Source organism: Bufo gargarizans, chromosome 11 (genome assembly GCF_014858855.1).
Source record: "Bufo gargarizans isolate SCDJY-AF-19 chromosome 11, ASM1485885v1, whole genome shotgun sequence".
In the NCBI taxonomy this organism is placed as follows: domain Eukaryota; kingdom Metazoa; phylum Chordata; class Amphibia; order Anura; family Bufonidae; genus Bufo; species Bufo gargarizans.
In genome coordinates, this window is record NC_058090.1 from 78,920,661 (window position 1) to 78,941,775 (window position 21,115).

Genomic DNA, 21,115 nt, shown 5'->3' on the forward strand with positions numbered 1-21,115 from the left:
CTGCTGCTTGTAATAGATATACACGTTGGCACCATAAAATTTAAACAACCAGACTGGCAGTAAATGGGGAAGATTTACTATACACAATGTGCCAAAAAGAAGTACTATATGCTGCATTATTTTTTTTTAACTTTTTATCTCTACTTCAGAGTTTTGAAAAGTGTTGAAAAAATGGTGCATCACTACGAAATGTGCCAAATTCTTATTTCCTTCTAACTCAATAATGAAATGGTACATGAGAAAATGTAGTACTATTACATCATGGTGTTATATCAAGGTGTCCAAGCGATAACCAGCTAGGTGTTACAGCTGACATGCCAAAGTAATGGCGAGGATCAGAGATAACTTTGATCCCAGCCATTTAAAGTGTTTTTTTCTAGGGGTTACTTATTGGTGATCTAGTCTTAGAGAGAATATGAATGAGAAGACAGGGATTTCTGGAAGAAGAACAGGGATACGTTTTAGTAGTATAAGGGTCATTCTTGTGAGAATAGGTGTCAATACGAATGGCTAGGGACATCTGCAAAAGAGGAGCATTATTAATAAAGTTATGGCATACACAGAAACAGATAACCCTAATTGGTATTAACCCCAGAAGCAACCCATAGTAAAAAAGTTAAACTTTTGGCTGAAAGATCTGTGTAGTTTCGGCATCGGATTCTGATACTAAACAAAACAGCCGCCGAGCATAGGCGTTGGGAGTCAGGCTTTTGCTGGTCTGATATAAGTTGCATATTCTACTGATAGGTCATCAGTAAGTCCTGGAAAACTCCTTTCACCCCTTTGATGCTACAATCAATAGTGACTGGGTCATATAAGGTGTTTATAAGAGGGAAGGGCCCTCTCTGCTACCACATCGGTGCGCTCATAATGCAGCCGGGGCTTAATAAATTATTCCATGTCTGTCCTATGCATTTGCGATATTAAGGGAATTCCTAAAATACAGGGTGAGAAAAAAAAATATTATAAAAAAACTAAGAACATAAAAAATATTAAAGTTTGATTCCTTAAATAAAGATGAGTACCATGGTGGAACAGTAGACGAGCCAGAGATGTGTCTAGCATGTCCAGTGAGTTACTGTACACTATAAATACAATATATCATGCTGCGTCCACCATTTATGTACCAATTATGATTTATGTGAATAAAATATCACATAAACTATAATCATTTCCTTTCTTCCAAATTTTGAAGACTCCAGAGGTGTCCTATGTGTCCCATATTGCATATAAACAAATAATATACCCACTGATTTTAAGTACTACAATAAGGACTAACCTGAATGTTCTTCTCTAGATAAGAACATATTGAGGGGGATCAAAATTTCTACTGAACGGCTATATATATATATACTGTATTAAACACTAAGTCCTATGGGATGTATGTTGACGTCTAATCATATTTTAAGCCGCTAGGTACCGTATCGTGCACATAAAAGTCGTTTAATTAAGCACCAATTAGGCATCAACAACATAAAAACTAATTTTTCTTTTCAGAAAAATATATAATTAGTCCCTTAGGACAAATACCTATTGGTGTGCTGGATATAAGCTTAAACTGCCTTATTAGTAATGATAACTCATTAACTCCTGTTTTGGCACTAAGGTACCCAGGATTTTTTTCATTTCTGCATCACTGCAATCAGAGAGCCATACAGTATTTATTTTTCTATTGTTAACATAGGAGGGGTTGTTTTGAGCATTGTTACATTTTTCAATGGCTCCATTTTGCTTTACCTGTAACTTATTGATCACTAGGATATGAAATCAATGTCTAAGAGGTTTAGGTCCCACCTCTGAGGCCCACTCTTATCTTCAGAACAGCTGTGCATGCGCAGCAACAATCTAATGTTTTTGCTATCTCTCTGATGGGTTTGTTGTGTTTTTTCAGCCTAATGATGGCTTGCTTCACTGATGGTGACAGCTCTTTGGGTCTCCTCTTGAGTGTTGACAGCACATATGAAAACTGTTGTAATTCCTAAACCGTTCACCTTATTTGGATATAAATACCCTCAAATTAAAGCTGACAGTCTGCAGTTAAACTACATCTTGTTTGTTTAATTTCAAATCAATCCATTGTAGTGGTGTAAAGAGCCAAAAATGTTAGAATTGTGTCGATGTCCCAATATTTATGGACCTGACTATATATACTGTATGTAGCACTGTGTAAGGCTGGGGGTCACATCACGTTATTTGCCTTCTGTTTCTTGTACAAGAATTGTATATATGTTAATGGTTGCCTCAGATAGAGGTCATACAGTGGCATCCAGTACACCATAGAGTTCCATTCTAAAAAAGATGTATACGTTAACGTATGCGTTTTTTCTTTTTTACCAGAATCTGCAGGATACAAAAGCGTAGTATGCTGCACTTTTGTATCCCTTTTTTTTTTTGAGTAATCTGTCTGTTAGGGCTCATGCACATGACCGTAGGGTGTTTTGCGGTACACAAATTGCATATCTACAAAATATAGATACTGGTCATGTGTTTTTGCGGAATGGAACTGCCACGGAACGGAACACTCCTATCTTTCTCTATAATGCGGACAATAATAGGATATGTTCAATTTTTTGGAGCAACGGCCATGTCGACACACAGACACGGCATGCACGCGGAGTCATTTCCGGGTTTTTTGGAGCCCAGTTGAAGTAATTGGTTCTGTGAAAAAAAATACGGACCACGGAAAAAAAAATGTTTGTGTGCATGAGCCCTTAAACAGATATTAAAAACGTCATGTGAACCCTCCCGTTCTGTGAACTGGGGTCATACAGAGACACATAGCATTTTAACTGAGCATAATGCTGTGCTCTCCTGCAAGGCGAGGATCACGCACTACACACGCTTATCTGAAAGAGGCCTAAACCCTTGTAGGAATTATTTTTCTAGTGACATACTATTAGTATAATTGCTTGCAGGATGTAGCCAAGTTGGCGTTAGGGGAGGCAAACAGGGCAATTGCCCAGGGCCCCCTTTCTGAAAGGTGCCACCTGCAGTTTTTATACTTAGTTGTGCTGACGGTGGGAGCCTTTTTTTGCATTCAACTGCGTTATTTTTCTCCTCCACATGCTCCCCAGGTGCCCCTCTAATATTCTGCAGCGAGTCCAGCCCCCCGACTCCCCTCATGTCACCAGACGTCTGCACAGCATTATTCACAATCCTGTTGCCACAGACTGACATCAGGACGTTCCTTGTGGGCGGAGATAACATAGCTCCGCACCCTATTATTTGCCTGCACTTGCTCCTGGCTGCAAGGCCCAAACCAGACTGGGATGACTAGGCCTTCTGCTCCATCTGACAACCCCTAGACTCTGACCTCAGCTGCTTGACTGCAGGGGCTCCCAGGACCCTCTTATCAAAGCAAGTGGCCTTCTCCCTCTCCAGCTGGTAAGTCCATCCAGTCAAAAACACGCAGCAGTGTCTGTGGAGGAGGGGGGTGCAGGGCTGCTGGGGGTCACACTTTCATTGTAGCAGCCCTGCACTGCCCTCAAGTACTGATGGTCACTGACCTGCGAGTTCCCATTGTGAGCTCCAGGTTTCCCCTGTGCCCCCTCTGTCTTGGCTCCTTGTGTGCGCTCCATGTGTGCAGTCCCTGTGCCCCCTCTGTGTGCGCTCCCTGTGTTAGTTGTACTGTGTGAGCTCCTTGTGTCCTGTGGGCTCTATATGACTCCAGTATGAGCTAGGTCTGCGGCACTTTTATGGCACAAACAAACGGCATGCTCGTGTGGTGCTTGTGAGTCCAGCTGTGAGCCCAGTGATGTCACTGGCACCGATGGTGGGCTTTATTTGTAAAGCACTGCAGAATATGGTGCTAAACATTATTATTATTATTTAGCGCTGCCCTAGCCTGTAAAGTGGCTAGGGCAGCACTAATGCCGGCACATCAGAGCCGGTAACGTCACTGAACACACTGCTAGGCGGAAGCCTCTGCCTAGCAGTGTGCAGAGGTAAACAAACAAGCCCTTGCCCGGCGTGATTTAGCACAGGGCAAGGGAGCGCATTGGAGCATGAAATATAATAGGGGCCGGAGGGGTGAAGATGGGGATGTCCGGTTCAGAGCTGAAGCCCTGGAAACTAATGAAGACGGCATTGTTTAGGTGGTCTGCATTGTTAATGGGGGCAGGACGTTGGCGTATAGATTAAGAATCTGAGGTCCACATCTGAATACAAATTAGTGTCTTTTTTTTCAGTGCTTGGGGGGGGAGCAGAACAGGGCTGCTAATAAATAAATAATAAAGGCATCTGTAAAGCCAAGTCACACATTGCGGCAGTATTACACACTGTTATGGGGATCTGTGTCTCATCCACAGATCCCCATAACAATGTGTCATCAACAGGTCCCCCATAAGTGTCATCCACAGGTCCCCCATAAGGCTCCATTCACACGTCTGCAACATGTTTTGCGGATCCATGGAGCCACGGATCTGCAAAACACGGACAGTGGCAATGTGTGTTCCGCATTTTGCGGACCGCACATTGCCGGCACTATAGAATATGCCTATTCTTGTCCGCAATTGCGGACAAGAATAGGACATGTTCTATTTTTTTCGGGAACGGAATTGCGGACCCGGAAGTGCGGGTCCGCAATTCCGTGTCCAGGCAGCACATCGTGCTGCCCTATAGGAATGAATGTGTCTGCAATTCCGTTCAGCAAATTGCGGAACTGAATTGCGGACGTGTGAATGGAGCCTGTCATCCATAACAGTGTGTCATCCACAGGTCCCCCATAACAGTGTGTCATCCACAGATCCCCCATAACAGTGTGTCATCCACAGATCCCCCATAACAGTGTGTCATCCACAGATCCCCCATAACAGTGTGTCATCTACAGGTCCCCCATAAGTGTCATCCACAGATCCCCCCCATAACAGTGTGTCATCCACAGATCCCCCATAACATTGTGTCATCTACAGGTCCCCCATAAGTGTCACCCACAGATCCCCCATAACAGTGTGTCACCCACAGATCCCCCATAACAGTGTGTCATCTACAGGTCCCCCATAAGTGCCATCCACAGATCCCCCCCATAACAGTGTGTCATCCACAGATCCCCCATAACATTGTGTCATCTACAGGTCCCCCATAAGTGTCACCCACAGATCCCCCTTAACAGTGTGTCATCCACAGGTCCCCCATAACAGTGTGTCATCCACAGGTCCCCCATAAGTGTGTCATCCACAGATCCTCCCCATAACAGTGTGTCACCCACAGATCCCCCATAACAGTGTGTCATCCACAGGTCCCCCATAAGTGTGTCATCCACAGATCCCCCCATAACAGTGTGTCACCCACAGATCCCCCATAACACTGTGTCATCCACAGATCCCCATAACACTGTGTCATTTACAGATCCCCCATAACAGTGTATATGTGCAGCATTATCTCCATTCACGGCTAGGGAATTGCCAGTGATCAGCTATTTACAGAGCCAGGCATGCACATTGTGCTCTCCCTTCACTTCAGGGGCCCAGATGAGACAACCCCCTTCTTTTAGCTTGTGGTATTATAAACTGAACCATGGAAAAATATAAGTGCCCTGGCCATTCTTCATGCGGGTTCTATGTCCAGAATTCCCATTGAAAATAGGCAGGAATGAAAATACACAGCAAAACTGCATTAAAAAATGTGTTATAAAATGCTGCTCAGATAAAACAACCGAAGCGGATGGTCGCACACGTGCTTGGCCGCTCCATTAATTTCTTTGGGAGTTCCGGGGATAACACCTATTTACGGAACTCCCATAAAAATAAATGGAGCAGCCACATAAATGTGTGGCCGGCCGATTATGTGATTTTAGGGAAGCAGCATGGGGCCTGCAGGGGGTATGGGGCCCCCATTCTTGTGATCAGTGGGCGTCCCAGTGGTAATACCACCAATCTGATAGTGGGTTAACTTGTACCTGTGGATAGGGGATAACTTGTACCTATCAGAATACCCCTTTAATCACTGACCAAATACTGATGCATGAAAGTGGCCTTAAACCCTGATTGTGGGAATGAGGCCTTAAAAGCAGATGCCTCAAAGGGCCACCTACACACTTTGAGTCATACGCACATTTTTTCTGCGCAGATTCCCATACAGAAAAAATGCAGCATATTAAAGTAATATCAAAGTGTATGCGATAACACAAATCTCACGTACACTGTGCGATATTTTTCTTATGGAGATTGACTTGTATTGCGTTTTTCGAAATCGCCAATATGACAATTATTTTTTATCTTTCTACTGTTAATGCCGCTCCCTATACACCCAAGCTTTCTGCTAGCATTTCCTGCTGCTCTATGACATTGTCTGCCCACCTTTAAGGCCTCATGCACACGACCGTTTTTGTGGTCCACATCCGAGCGTCATTTTTTGCGCCTCGGTTGCAGACCCATTCACTTCAATGAGGCCGCAAAAGATGCGGACAGCACTCCGTGTGCTGTCCGCATCCGTTGCACCGTTCCGTGGTCCCGTCAAAAAAAATATAGCATGTCCTATTCTTGTCCGTTTTGCAGACAAGAATAGGCATTTCTACAATGGGCCGCCCGTTCAGTTCTGCAAATTGTGGAAGGCACACGGGCAGCTTCCGTTTTTAGCGGATCCGCGATTTGCAGACCGCAAAAAAAAAAAAAACAGCACGGTCGTGTGCATGAGGCCTATGTCTTCTGAAATAATGACCCCTAAATCCCTTTCCTCAGATACTCAGGGGCAATGGGGGCAATGCTTATGATAAAACCTGGTGTAATGACAAGAATTCATGTGGGGATGTATATTTTGAAACATTGGAAGAAAAGTGCAACAAGAAAATCCTTAAAAGGGTCGCCAGCAAATAAAATTTACTTTAAAATAAGGTCATAATGGGACATAAAAAATTAATAAACCTTACCATATGGCTCCTATTTCGCTGGCTGCGCTCCCCATTCCTGTTTTTTTTTTTCATTTTCTCTAGACATGCAGGAAATAGGGTCACCTGATGGTCCACAGCATCAGCTACGCATTTGCACTCCAGGATCAGGACATTTTGGACATTATCCAGAGCTCTGCTGTAGGCAGTGGGTAGAAGAACTCCAGGGCCATCACTTTGGACAACCAGATCAGGTGTAGGGCATTTAGGGATTACTAGGGGCAGCCAGGTTTTCCTTCATGATCCCACCTGTAGTGTTCATTTTACACAGTAGCCAGATTCTACTAGATTTCTCTTTTGTATATATACAGGTGAAACTCGAAAAATTTGAATATCGTGCAAAGTTCCTTTATTTCAGTAATGTAACTTAAAAGGTGAAACTAACATATGAGACTCATTACATGCAAAGCGAGATATTTCAAGCCTTTATATTTGTTATAATCTGGATTATTATGGCTTACAGTTTATGAAACCCCAAAGTCTCAATTTTGAGGTCCCCTTTGCTCAGGGGGTATGGAATAATTAGCTGACTAGAGTGCGACACTTTGAGCCTAGAATATGGAACCTTTTCACAATATTCTCATTTTAAGCTGCATTAAAGCAATTCCTATTAATTTGCATTACTGAAATAAATGGACTTTTGCACGATATTCAAATTTTTCGAGTTTCACCTGTATATATTTTTTTTTTTATTTCAAATTTTTTATTTTTTTTTGTCTTGTATTATATCTACACTAATTATCAAACTGGTGTAAAGTAGAACTGGCTTAGTTGCCTATAGCAACCAGTCCGATTCCACCTTAAATTTTTGACAGCTCCTGAAATGAAAGGTGGAATGTGATTGGTTGCTATGGGCAACCAAGCCAGTTCTACTTTACACCAGTTTGATAAATCTCTCCCAATGTCCTTCCCAGTAGAGATATGCTCCTGGTCATACATTCAATAGGGCACATTTACTAAGCTTGCCTTTTTCTCCGTCATTTTCTGCCCTCTCCCCCCCATTATGTGCGCGCATTTAGGGTTGGATTTCTTATTTGGTGCACTGCTGTTCTTAAGTGAGGTGTATTTTGTCTGCAGCATAGGAGTTTTATGCCAATAGTAGATACAATGCTGTTGCTAGACTATTGCGCCTAAATTTATGATTGTGGCTAGAGACCAGCAACGTTTTTGAAAATTCATTTCGGCTGCTTCGCCAAATTTTACCCCAAAATTTGCTCTGTCACATAGCGCATTTCCTTGTAAGCAGTAGGTGCAATGACAGGGAACAGCGATTGCCCTGCTCCCCATCATTGTACCCCTCAGATGTCGCGTTCAACACTGATCGCAGGATCTGACAATAATTAATGTCTATATTAAAAAAATAAAAAATTGTACTTACCTCATCCATTTGAACGAGAAGAGCCCTCTGTCGCCATCTTGATTGAAGATACAGAGCAAAATCTTATATGATTATTTTATTTTTTTTACCCCATTTTAGGCAAAATCAATTCGTTAACATGAAGCGCGAGGAAATTCGGCTTTGCGACAAATTGAATTTTCCCTGAAATTCGGATCCAAGTCCACTTCGGACACTTCTAGTGTTGAGCGAACTTTTGGTTTCAAGTTCGGGGTCCAAGGTTTGAGTTATCTAATGCCTCATTCACACATCAGTGTTTGGTCAGTGATTTCCATCAGTGTATTTGAGCCAAAACCAGGCGAGGCTCTAACCACAGAACAGGTGCAGATATTTCCCTTATACCTCATGTCTGTGGAGGCTCCAATCCTGGTTTTGACTCACAATCGCTGATGGAAATCACTGACGTGTGAATGAGGCTTAAGAGTTTCGTTATGGATTCTGCTACCACGAACCATAAGTTATGGTTCGTGGTGTTCCATGGTAGCGGAATCCATAACAGAATTCTTAGATGACCCAAACCTTGTATGCCGAACTTGAAACAACAAGTTTGCTCAGCACTACTCAACACTAATTGTGGAACATGCTGCCAAGTGTCTACAGTATGTGGTCTAGGTTGTTTTTGGTGCATACGTTACCCAGATAATGGTAGCCTCTGTGTGGGACAAATATCTTGTCCCGTCTTTCTTGCAACGTATGGCATTTTGGTGTCACATCTTTGGTCACTATCGTTCACAAAAAAGAAGGGGGCCTAACCTGGGTAAAGGTATTTGTATACACATATATATTAATGCCAAGAATGGCCTAGACTTATCTTGACCCAGGTATAAAGTGTGTATTAAAAATTCACTTTTAATTCGACATAATGATAAAACGGCTGTGAGCCATAACAAACAATTAAAACACTCCAAAGAGTTGACAACTTAGTTGCTGCCGGCGTGAGGGAGATGTGCGCTACAACTATATCTGCAGAGCTTGAACATGGGGGGGGGGGCAATGTGTGGATGGACTAATGTAAGCAAACTACCTGTAGTTGCCTGCAAAAACTGATTCAATGGAATAGGTGCCTGTGCTCCTACACACCAACGTTCGCAGCACAGCACACTTGTCTGACACTACGTCAGTAGCTGTCAAGACCCATTCACACACTGCGCACACGCTGCTAAGCGCTCCACTTAGCTCAAACCAGCTTGCCATAGTGAATGAAGTGTCCTACACAAGGACTTCTAAGCTAATAAGCAACATTGGAGTGGACAACAATTGTTTAAAACAATCAACTGCCCCCCAACATGTTTCACCAGATCACTGGCTTCTTCAGAGGTTTGGGCAGAATTGAAGACAACAGACATGATGGTGGTATATATGCTGCAATTCTGTGATTGATTTGCGTGGTAGCCAATTACTGTTAAGCAAGCTGCACCAAGTGACAAATGAGAACGCAAGAGATTTGGAATAGCTGCCCTCCCTATTTTGTTGTTGACAAATGAAAGCAGGGCAGAGGAGGTCTCCTTATGACATCATGCGCAAGCTGTCACTGTTCTCCGAAATCAGCGAGATGATGCTTTCCAAAACGCATGTCCTGCGCAGGCGGCAGGTGCGTGAGCACTCAGTCTCTAGTAGCCAAGAGTGCCTTTACCCATGCGCACCAACTAAAAAGTAAAGGAAATCAAGACATGCCCGATGCGCATGTCCTGCGCCGGCAGCCGATGCGTGAAACAGTTGAGGCTGATGCCCTCAGTTAAACTGGAAAAGCGCAGGTCCTGTGGTCCTGTGCCTGTTGGTGAAGGTGAAGAGAAAGGGTAGGCAGGATTATCGGCTACTAGCGACGTAACCGGGATGGGGGGGGGGGGCGTAGTGTATGAGAGGAGAGAGATGTGTGCTTGGGCTCAGTAGGGGGGCAGACCTGGGCACTCAAGGGCATTCCTGGGCACCTTTTAAATGAAAATACGCCCCTCTGGGCACCTTACTGCCTCATTATATTTGCATACTCCTCCCCGACAAGCGTCTCCGTCACCATGGGAACGCCCGGGGGGCTAGAATAAACCATCGGATCTGAGTTTTCACATTCTCACTGAGATCGTGAAAACTCTGATCTGATGGTATCTTCTAACCACCAGGCGTTCCGATGGTGACGGGACGCTTGTCGGGGAGAAGTATGCCGGAGCAACTGTACAGGATAAAAAAAAAAAAGACGAATAAAAAACTCACTATAATATATTCAATATAGTGCTATATATTTGTTTTTTCGAATATTCGTCATTTTTTCCCATCTGAACACATGATTCCTCCCTGCTTAAGTTGCTTGTGGGCCAATGACTCATTGGCCCACAAGCAAGAAGCAGGGAGCAATCATGTGTTCAGATGGGAAAAAATGACGAATATTCGCTATAACGAATATACAGTATAGCACTATATAAAAAATATTCACGAATTTTCAAAGTTGAGATATTCGTGAATAATATTCGCTATTCGAATATTCGCACTCAAGACTAATGATGGATATCAAATTTCCCCCCCTTTTTTTTTCTTTCTCCGTTAGTGCCATTATATCTACCCCTTACGGTAGTTAACCACCTCAGGTCCCCTAGCCTAAACCCCCTTAATGACCAGACCACTTTTTACACTTCGGCACTACACTACTTTCACGGTTTATCGCTCGGTCATACAACTTACCACCCAAATGAATTTTACCTCCTTTTCTTCTCACTAATAGAGCTTTCATTTGGTGGTATTTCATTGCAGCTGACATTTTTACTTTTTTTGATATTAATCAAAATTGACCAAAATTTTTGCTAAAAATTACATTTTTCACTTTCGGTTGTAAAATTTTTCAAATAAAACTACATTTCTATATACATTTTTCTCTAAATATATTGTTCTACATGTCTTTGATAAAAAAAAATGCAATAAGTGTATATTAATTGGTTTAGGTAAAAGTTATAGCGTTTACACACTATGGTACAAAAATTTGAATTTCCGCTTTTTGAAGCAGCTCTGACTTTCTGAGCACCTGTCATGTTTCCTGAGGTTCTACAATGCCCAGACAGTAGAAACACACCACAAATGACCCCATTTCGGAAAGTAGACACCCTAAGGTATTCGCTGATGGGCATAATGAGTTCATGGAAGTTTTTATTTTTGTCACAAGTTAGCGGAAAATGTTTTATTTTATTTATTTTTCTTACAAAGTCTCGTATTCCACTAACTTGTGATAAAAAATAAAATTTTACATCAACTCGCCATGCCCCTCACGGAATACCTTGGGGTGTCTTCTTTCCAAAATAGTGTTTTTTTATACAAAGTTGGCATTTTACAGAGATATTTCTCTCACCCAGCATGGGTATATGTAAAAAGACACCCCAAAACACATTGCTCACCTTCTCCTGAGTACGGCGATACCACATGTATGACACTTTTTTGCAGCCTAGGTGCGCAAAGGGGCCCAAATTCCAATGAGTACCTTTTAGGAGGGCATTTTTAGACATTTATATTCCAGACTTCTTCTCACGCTTTTGGGGCCCCTAAAATGACAGGGCAGTATAAATACCCCACAAGTGACCCCATTTTGGAAAGAAGACACCCCAAGGTATTCCGTGAGGGGCATGGCGAGTTCATAGAAGATTTTTTTTTTGGCACAGGTTAGCGGAAAATTATTTTTTTTAGTTTTTTCTCACAAAGTCTCCCTTTCCGCTAACTTGTGACAAAAAGTTCAATCTTTCATGGACTCAATATGCACCTCAGCGAATACCTTTGGGTGTCTACTTTCCAAAATGGGGTCATTTGTGGGGTGTTTATACTGCCCTGGCATTTTAAGGGCCCTAAAGCGTGAGAAGAAGTCTGGAATATAAATGTCAAAAAAAATTTACGCATGTGAGATTTTATTTTTTGCCACAAGTTAGTGGAATATATAATAGAGACTTTTGTAAGAAAAAACAAAAAAAATCAATTTACACTAACTTGTGCTAAAAAAAAAATCTTCTATGAACTTGCCATGCCCCTTAAAAGTGATCTTTATAGTGCTGCAGCGATTTTACAGTGTTTTTGCAATGATCAAAAAAATAATAATTCTGTCACTGCCGTGTGGCGGACTGAACGCAAGTGTGCGCACAAGATCAGGCCTGATCGGGTGAACACTGCGTTTTTTGTAGAGCCTATAGAACATGTCCTATTCTTGTCCGCAAAACACATACGGACATCTGAATGGAGCCTTACAGGGGGGTGATCAATGACAGGGGGGTGATCAGGGAGTCTATATGGGGTGATCACCCCCTGTCATTGATCACCCCCCTGTAAGGCTCCATTCAGACGTCCATATGTGTTTTGCGGATCCGCGGATGGATCTGTGGATCCGCAAAACACATACGGACGTCTGAATGAAGCCTTACAGGGGGGTGATCAATGACAGGGGGGTGATCAAGGAGTCTATATGGGGTGATCACCCCATGTCATTGATCACCCCCCTGTAAGGCTCCATTCAGACGTCCGTATGTGTTTGGCGGATCCGCGGATGGATCTGTGGATCTGCTGATCCGCAAAACACATACGGACGTCTAAATGAAGCTTTACAGGGGGGTGATGAATGACAGGGGGGTGATCAGGGAGTCTATATGGGGTGATCACCCCCCTGTAAGGCTCCATTCAGACATCCGTATGTGTTTTGCAGATCCGCGAATCCGTGGATCCGCAAAACACATATGGACGTCTGAATGGAGCATTACAGGGGGGTGATTAATGACAGGGGGCTGATCAGGGAGTCTATATGGGGTGATCACCCATCTGTCATTGATCACCCCCCCTGTAAGGCTCCATTCAGACGTCCTTATGTGTTTTGCGGATCCGTGAATCCGCGGATCCGCAAATCACATACGGACGTCTGAATGGAGCCTTACAGGGGGGTGATCAATGACAGGTGGGTGATCAGGGAGTCTATATGGGGTGATCAGGGGTTAATAAGGGGTTAATAAGTGACGGGGGGTGTAGTATAGTGGTGTTTGGTGCTACTTACAGAGCTGCCTGTGTCCTCTGGTGGTCGATCCAAGCAAAAGGGACCACAAGAGAACCAGGTAGCAGGTATATCAGACGCTGTTAACAAAACAGCGTCTGATATACCTTTCAAGGGTTAAAAAAATCGCATCTACAGCCTGCCAGCGAATGATCGCCGCTGGCAAGCTGTAGATCAACTAGTTTACCTTCCGATCCTGTGAACGCGCGCTCCTGTGTGCGCGCGTTCACAGGAAATCTCGTCTCTCGTGAGAGGGCGCATCGGCGCGTCCAGGAGGAATAACAACGCCGCCGCCAGGACGCAATCCTGTGTTCGGCGATCCTGAGGTGGTTAAAGTGTCAGAGCATCTATTGATAGCACAGGCCATCTCATATCGCTATCATATTCTAAGTTGGCACGCATGGGCAGCAGAGCACTTTTTTAAAAAGAAATTTTATTTTTAGTTTTAACCAAGTGCTCACGCATCGGCAGGACATGCGCACCGGGCATGTTTTCTTTTCCCTTACTTTTTAGTTGGTGTGCATGGGTAAAGGCACTCTTGGCTACTAGAGACTGAGTGCTCACGCACCTGCCGCCTGCGCAGGACATGCGCTTTGGAAAGCATCATCTCGCTGATTTTCTAAGTTGGAGCGCAGTGACAGCTTGCGCATGATGTCATAAGGAGACCTCCTCTGCCCTGCTTTCATTTGTCAACAACAAAATAGGGAGGGCAGCTATTCCCAATCTCTTGCGTTCTCATTTGTCACTTGGTGCAGCTTGCTTAACAGTAATTGGCTACCACACAAATCAATCACAGAATTGCAGCATATATACCACCATCATGTCTGTTGTCTTCAATTCTGCCCAAACCTCTGAAGAAGCCAGTGATCTGGTGAAACATGTTGGAGGCCAGTTGATTGTTTTAAACAATTGTTGTCCACTCCAATGTTGCTCATTAGCTTAAAAGTCCTTGTGTAGGACACTTCATTCACTATGGCAAGCTGTTTTGAGCTAGGTGGAGCGCTTAGCAGCGTGTGTGCATGCGTCTTGACAGCTACTGACGTAGTGTCAGACAAGTGTGCTGTGAACGTTGGTGTGTCGGAGCACAGTCACCTATTCCATTGAATCAGTTTTTGCAGGCAGCTACAGGTAGTTTGCTTACATTAGTCCATCCACACATTGCTCTGCAGATATAGTTGTGGTGAATAGGAGATAACGCACAACTCCCTCACCCTGGCAGCAACTAAGTCGTCAACTCTTTTGGGGTGGAAACAAAGTGTTTTAATTGTTTGTTATGGCTCACAACCGTTTTATCATTATCTTGAATTAAAAGTGAAGTTTTAATACACACTTTATACCTGGGTCAAGACAGGTCTACGCCATTCTTGGCATTAATATATATGTGTACATCTTTGTTCACAGCGTCAGTTGCTCCTCCATCTGTGATTGAGTTATTTACAGGAACATTTCAGCCCTTGTTTTCTCCTACAAATCAAGGTTTTCCCTAAATAAAGTATAATAGAAAAATGGTCCCCATCCCTGTCTCTAACCATTAGCAAAAATAAAATAAAAATTATATATATATTTGTAAAACTTTAAGTTTACTAGACAAAAAGCTGTTTGGAAAATGTCAAAGATTACATTTACGCTGGGTTCACACCTAAGCGTTTCGCAAACACGCGTTTTTATGCGCGATTTTGTCGCGCGTTTTTATGCGCGTTTTTTGTAATAGTAAACGCGCGTTTGGGTGATTGACAGCAGTGTTGTCCAAAGAGTCTATGGCCCAAACGCGCGTCAAACGCGCCAAAAAAAGCTCCTGTACTTGTTTGAGCGTCGGGCGTTTTACAGCGCGATCGTACGCGCTGTAAAACGCCCAGGTGTGAACCATTCCCATAGGGAATCATTGGTTCTTGCCTGTTGTGCGTTTTACAGCGCGTAGGAACGCGCTGTAAAACGCTCAGGTGTGAACCCAGCGTTAGGGATGAGCTAATCGACTTTGGATGAAACATCTGAAGTCAATTCACATAAAACTTTGTTTCAATACTCCCTACAGTATTAGAATGTATTGCCTCCAAAGAGCCAAAGTAATTACTTTGTGAATTCTCGCGAGACTTCGCATAATAACTTCAGAAATTGATTTATACTGTAAAAAAACATAACCCTAACGCAGGGATGCGTCCTGCGGGCGGCCGGGTTATTCCTCCTGGACGCATATATGTCTCATCTCGCAAATGCGGCCCGCACATGCGCAGTGCGGGTCTGCAAAAGGCGCACAAGGAGTTGGTCACCAGCCTGCCAGGCAATGATCAGCGTTGGCAGGTTGGTGACTTTTAAAATAACAAACCACCAGCAATTTAACACATTATATTTATAAATATAATGTGTTAAATGGCTTCTGTGCTCCTCTGCTGGTCCTTTTCGTCAGTTGGTCCCAGCAGAAAGCACAGATCACAGTGAGTACACACCAAACACTACATATTTAGCCCCAGATCACCCCAATTAACCCCTTGATCACCCCTGTCAATCACTAGTGAAAGGGAAAAAAGTGATCAGTGTAAACTGTCACATTTTTTTTCCCACCAGTATTGACTGTTAGGTTTAGATTAGTTTAGGCCCCTTTGGTAGGTAGTTAGCTTCAGTTAGCACCCACCGCACCGCAGTCACTGATTTACTGATTAGCGTATCGCTAATCAGCATTGGTACTTTTATAGTATCTGTAAGTAATCAGAACTGATCACAGTCAGATCTATAATAGTATTAGTGTCACCTTAGCTCGCCCTCCACCCAAAACGCAGTGTTTGCCTGATCGGTCGCCCACACGTGTGTTCACCCACGCCCGCCCCACCGCAGTGACACCAATTTTTTTTTAATCACTGCACAATCACTACACAAGCGTGCGGCGATAAAAAAATCAGTTTTGATATTTTTTATCAACCGCAGCGGCCTCCGGTATTTCGCTAGCCTCTCATTTGTAAGACAGGCTTGCTTTTTTTCTTGGATAGTCTCAGGGAATACCCCCTAAATTGAGTCCAAATGTCAAACAAGGGGTATTCTTCTGAAGAGGCCTGCAGGCTTCTGACCCAGTCGGATAAGGAATGGGAACCCTCATCTGACGAATCCAGCGGGTCAGAATATGAACCTGTAGAAAGCAGTGGCTCTCTGACCCAAAGTTCGGACGAGGAGGTTGAGGTCCCTGATAGCACCAGGCGTACCCGGCCCCGTGTCACTAGACCACAGGTTGCGCAGGATCCGCTTCAAGGGCAGCAGAGTGGGGCTGGCACTGTCAGATTACGTGGTGAGGCATACACCAGCAGCCCAGCTCTCCCTAGACCTAGTACCAGCACTGCCGTACAACCTGGTGAAGTGGCGAGCACCAAAAGGGCAGTTGAAGCTGGTACAGTGGCACGTGCAGTAGTTCCCCACGTCGCAGCCACCGCACAGATGTGCCCGTAGAGCCCCTAGAATCCCTGAGGTGCTCACAAACCCTGATTGGCAGTCCCCAACTTCAGCCGCACCTGTAGTTCCCCCTTTCACCGCCCAGTCTGGAGTTCGGGTTGAGACAGCTCAGATCGGATTGGCACTGTTTTTTTTTGAGCTGTTCTTGACTGCGGAGCTCTTTGACTTAGTCGTGGCAGAAACAAACCGGTATGCCACACAATTTATAGACGCCAACCCGGGAAGCTTTTATGCCCAGTCTTTCCAGTGGAAACCCGTCCAAGTTTCCGAACTTAAGACTTTTCTGGGCCTTCTCCTCAACATGGGCCTGAAAAAAAAGCATTAATTGCGGTCATATTGGTCCACGAACCCAATTCATCACATGCCCATGTTCTCTGCTGCCATATCAGGACACGATTTGAGACCATCCTGCGTTTCCTGCACTTTAGTGATAATAGCACCTCCCGTCCCAGAGGCCACCCAGCTTTTGACCAGCTCCACAAAATTCAGCCCCTCATAGACCACTTTAACACCAAATTTGCATATTTGTATACCCCTGAGCAAAACATCTGCATAGACGAGTCCCTGATACATTTTAATGGGCGCCTTGGCTTCAAACAATAGATCCCAAGCAAGCGCGCCCGGTATTAGGGAAAATTGTGTAAGCTCTGTGAAAGGGCCACAGGCTATACCCACAAATTTCGTGTCTATGAGGATAAAGATCAGAGCCTGGAGCCGGTCGGTTGCCCTGACTACCTGGGGAGCAGTGGGAAGACAGTCTGGGACTTGGTGTCACCCTTATTTGGCAAGGGGTACCTCCTTTATGTGTACAATTTCTACACAAGTGTGGCCCTCTTCAGGCATTTGTATCTAGAACAGATTGGCTGCTGTGGCAACGCGCAACCTAGTCGCTGGGGCTTCCCCTAATGGCTCGTTACCACCTGTCTTGCAAGGGGGGAGAGGGCTGCCTTGTGTAACGAAGCAAATGTGTGGCCACAGGATGAGAAAGGTGCTCATAGGGTAAATAGGTAAAGATGAAACAGCGTTCTTCAATTTAAGGTGAATAAATGCTGCTCACCTTTTTAGGTTGCACCGATTGGGTCGTGACGGGCACTGTCAGTATTGTGTAACGAAGAACTGCTCGCGGTGAAATGGAGAGACAAGTGTGACGTTTACATGCTCTCCTCCATTCACGCAGACACGATAATCCAAATTGAACGGGCAACCAGTGTAATTGAAAAACCCCTCTCGGTCCACGACTATAATTTGCTCATGGGAGGGGTGGACTTCAATGACCAGATGTTGGCTCCTTATTTACTCTCCCGCAGTACCAGACGCTGGTATAAGAAGGTGTCTGTATACCTAATTCAATTGGCTATGTACAATAGTTTTGTTCTCTACAGTAAGGGTCCATTCACACGTCAGTTGTTTCTTTCCTGATCTGTTCCGTTTTTTGCGGAACAGATCTGGACCCATTGTGCTGTCCGATTTTTTTCAGGACCCATTGAAAATGAATGGGTCCAGATCTGGTCCAGATCTGTTCCGCAAAAAACTGAACAGATCAGGAAAGAAACAACGGACGTGTGAATGGACCCTAAGGCTGGGAGAATAGGATCCTTCCTCAAATTTCAGGAAGAGATCATCGAGAACCTCCTGTATCCAGGAGGTTCCGTGGCCCCATCCACCAGTGTAGTGAGCCGTCTACACGAGCGACATTTCCCCAATGTCGTTGCTGGTACCTCAAGCCAAGCGTCACCCCGAAAAATATGTCGTCTCTGTAGCAGGAGTGGAATAAGGCGTGACACCCGCTATTTCTGTCCTGACTGCCCTGACCACCCTGCCCTATGCTTAGGGGAGTGTTTCCGGAAGTACCACACACAGGTACACTTAGTATAGGGATTGCGTGACACAGGACAGGCACACAGGGGTCTTAGGGCCCTTTCACACAGAGCTGCTGCAAACCTCATTGCGCTGCTGTCAGATTACACAAAAGTCGGTGTATGCGGCGCTGCAAGACGAGATTTCTCCTCTGCAGTAAAAAAGAAAATTTTCCGAGGCTTATGAGCTGAGGGGCTGTGTTCATATGCTTTGGCAAACACTTTGTATATATTAAAATAAATAAAAAATTCCGGCAATGATTTATTCATCCACATCGATTGATGTGAATGGAGAAATCGGGTTTGCCAGGGCATACGGTTTGAGTGGGTTTGGATGTTGGGCGGAGCTCCTATGTCCTGGCAGACGCCTTTCCCCTCTTTTTTTTTTGTTTTGCACGTTTTTTGGCAGAGATTTTTTCATCCACATTGATCGATGCGAATTAAGAAATCTGTGCCGTTCATTTTTTCTCATTACCCGTATGCTCAATATAAGGAGAATAGCAGAAACTCATAATGCTGGCCATACATGTAATGATTGCAGAGACCCTCAAATGCCAGGACAGTACAAACACCCCACAAATGACCCCTTTTGGGGCATATTGAGTCCATGAAAGATTGAACTTTTTATCACAAGTTAGCGGAAAGGGAGACTTTGTGAGAAAAAACAAAAAAAAATCAATTTCCGCTAACTTTAAAAAAAAAATAAAATTTCCGCTAACTTGTGCCAAAAAATAAAAAACTTCTATGAACTCGCCATGCCCCTTATGGAATACCTTGGGGTGTCTTCGTTCCAAAATGGGGTCACATGTGGGGTATTTATACTGCCCTGGCATTTTAGGGGCCCTAAAGCGTGAGAAGAAGTCTGGAATCCAAATGCCTAAAAATGCCCTCCTAAAAGGTACTCATTGGAATTTGGACCCCTTTGCGCACCTAGGCTGCAAAAAGTGTCACACATGTGGTATCGCCGTACTCAGGAGAAGTAGGGCAATGTGGTTTGGGGTGTATTTTTACATATACCCATGCTGGGTGAGAGAAATATCTCTGTAAATTGACAACTTTGTATAAAAAAATGGGAAAAGTTGTCATTTACAGAGATATTTCTCACACACAGTATGGGTATATGTAAAAATACACCCCAAAACACATTGCCCTACTTCTCCTGAGTATGGCGATACCACATGAGTGACACTTTTTTGCAGCCAAGATGCGCAAAGGAGCCCAAATTCCAATGAGTACCTTTAGGATTTCACAGGGCATTTTAACGCATTTGGATTCCAAACTACTTCTCACGCTTTAGGGCCCCTAAAGTGCCAGGGCAGTATAAATACCCCACAAGTGACCCCATTTTAGAAAGAAGACACCCTAAGGTAGTCCGTGAGGGGCATGGACGAGTTCATAGATTATTTTTTTTGGGCACAAGTTAGCGGAATTTTTTTATATTTTTTTTACAAAGTCTCATATTCCACTAACTTGTGACAAAAAATTAATTTTACATGAACTAACCATAGCCCTCACGAAAGCTCTATTAGTGAGAAGAAAAGGAGGTAAAATTAATTTGGGTGGTAAGTTGTATGACCGAGCAATAAACTGTGAAAGTAGTGTAGTGCAGAATTGTAAAAAGTGGTCTGGTCATTAAGGGGGTTTAAGCTAGGGTAGCTGAGGTGGTTAATACTGTACAGCAGGGGTGCACAACCTTTTTTGGTCTGAGGGCCAGCATTGTCACATCGCTCTATTTCAGAGCAATTCTCTGTGCGCTCCTTGTCACTGCGCGATCCGATCTCTGGCTCCTGCACTCAGCCGGCTGCTTTCCTCTCTCTGCATATGCGCCGGGTTTTTCCATCATGTGCGCGCGCCCTATGCATGCGCAGAGAGAGGAAAGCGTCCGGCTGAGTGCAGGAGCCAGAGACGGGATCGCGCAGTGACAAGGAGCACACAGAGAATTGCACTTCCCATGCCGCTGTCCCCTTGACTTCAAGCGGACTCTGAGGATAGCGAAAAAAATGATTAAAACAGCGTTTTTATTAAGTATACAACAACCAGTGGAGGAATGAAACACATGATTATGAACACACTAGGGGCTACTGTAAGGTAATGATGTGTTTTGGAGGTGACAGGTTGCACGAACCCATCCATCTACAAATGCTATCCGTTTGCACACGGATTTCCAGCATCCTTTTTTTAGACCTGGCATGAGTGGGAAAAATATGCAGATTGTGGTGCTAAGGACCTTTGCACCACAATCTGTGCTAGAAATACGCCTAACGTAGACATATTTCTATATAATAAATGACCACCTAATTGTATTATTATTTGGGGGTAGGGCTAATATTTTTAGATCATATAGATTCTAGTGTATTATACTGTGCCCTGTATTTCCCAGTAGAAAATGATCCTTGGGAAACAGTTCTCATTCCTGACCACCAGGACCAGGTAGCGCTCTGTCAGTACATGGCGGCCTCCTCTCTTTGCTCCGCTGTGTACTGGTGCTTATTCTGACACTATTTTTGCCATTCATTTGATGCCTACCAATAATGTATGCATTAACA